Source organism: Pristiophorus japonicus, unplaced genomic scaffold (genome assembly GCF_044704955.1).
Source record: "Pristiophorus japonicus isolate sPriJap1 unplaced genomic scaffold, sPriJap1.hap1 HAP1_SCAFFOLD_130, whole genome shotgun sequence".
NCBI lineage: Eukaryota > Metazoa > Chordata > Chondrichthyes > Pristiophoridae > Pristiophorus > Pristiophorus japonicus.
The window spans coordinates 1,113,642-1,114,978 of record NW_027250967.1 but is presented as its reverse complement, the minus strand read 5'-3'; the positions used below and the strand labels follow the sequence as shown (position 1 = coordinate 1,114,978).

The 1,337-nt window shown below is 43.8% G+C and overlaps 1 non-coding gene across 1 annotated transcript; it reads left to right on the top strand.

Annotated features, from left to right (window-relative positions):
• The first annotated feature begins 298 nt into the window (after positions 1 to 298).
• Positions 299 to 372, top strand: trnan-guu (transfer RNA asparagine (anticodon GUU)). Its single transcript has one exon. It is a non-coding gene; the product is annotated as a tRNA-Asn (tRNA).
• The last annotated feature ends 965 nt before the right edge of the window (positions 373 to 1,337 follow it).

Below are 1,337 nucleotides of genomic sequence, written 5' to 3'. Positions count from 1 at the left end.
AAAAGGAATTCAAACCTAACACTGGCTTCGGGACAATCAGAATACTTTGTCACAGACAAGGCACCGGAAGGCTGGAAGGTAGATCACACCGGTTGCGGGAGAGCTGGTTGGCGGTGACATGGAAGTGTCTGCAGTGTGCGGGACCAGACTGTTTCCACGCATCCACAATGAATGTCCCTCCATTTATTTGTGAAACGGACCACTGAGAGTGGACAAGTTCCATCCCGGTCAGAGCAATCTGAAGCTTTTACTGTCTGACACCCTGGTTTGGGATGCCTTGAACCTTATACTTCCATCAGTCTCTGTGGCGCAATGGGTTAGCGCGTTAGGCTGTTAACCGAAAGGTTGGTGGTTCGAGCCCACCCAGGGATGTAGTATTTAACTGTTTTTCCCCGAGTATTTGGTGTCGCACAGTCCCAGGTTGTCATTGTGCGTTTTGGCTGCATGAATCTATTCCGCAAATGTTGCCAGCAGTGCTGTTATCCAATTAGTTCCCACTCCAATATTTTATGAGCATTCAGTTCAAGTAAAACGATAAAAAAAAATTTCATGGATCATGTTCCTCCATCCAGCCCATTAGAAATAAATTATGTTATTGGGTTTAAAGAAACTGGTGGAAATTGAATCTGTTGATACATATGTAGAACTGGAACTTCGGTCTCAAGTGCTCCTCCTATCAAGCATAGACACACACACAATCAATGGTTTTACAACTGAGTCATAAACACTTACAATTATAAACCATTCTCATACAGCGTGTTAATGAGATAGGGTAAAACCTCATCACATGTAAAGAGAAAATGAATGATTGAAGATACCACTGTTCCTCAGTAATTATATTATTAATTATTTCATTCTGAAGAAGGTTATCGGCTAATTAACGGTGATTAAAAGAATTCTTACTTTTGCACATTGGCTGCATGTCGTCAATTTTATCAGGTTTTGAATTTAAAAATGGGTTACAATGCTGGTTGAATACATGACCCCAAAGTCTTTTTGGGATCATAGGTTGAGTCTCTCTGGTGGTTTACGCTCTCTTGTAGAGCGCCTGAGTTGGGGCTCCAGTTGTTGGGCGCTGGCCTGTGTGTCTGCTGTTTGCGGTGCCTCAGGCCTATCCGGACTGCCCACAGTGACTGGGCTCTCCTCCCTTTGGTTTCGGTGTTCGGTCACCTGTGCTAGAGTGAACTCTATATCATGTTTTTCCTCTGCTTCTTCTATGGGGTTGCTGAACCTCCTTTTTGTTTGATCCACGTGTTTGCGGCAGATTTGTCCATTGGTAAGTTTAACTACCAGAATCCTATTGCCCTCTTTGGCAATCACAGTGCCTGCGAGTCATT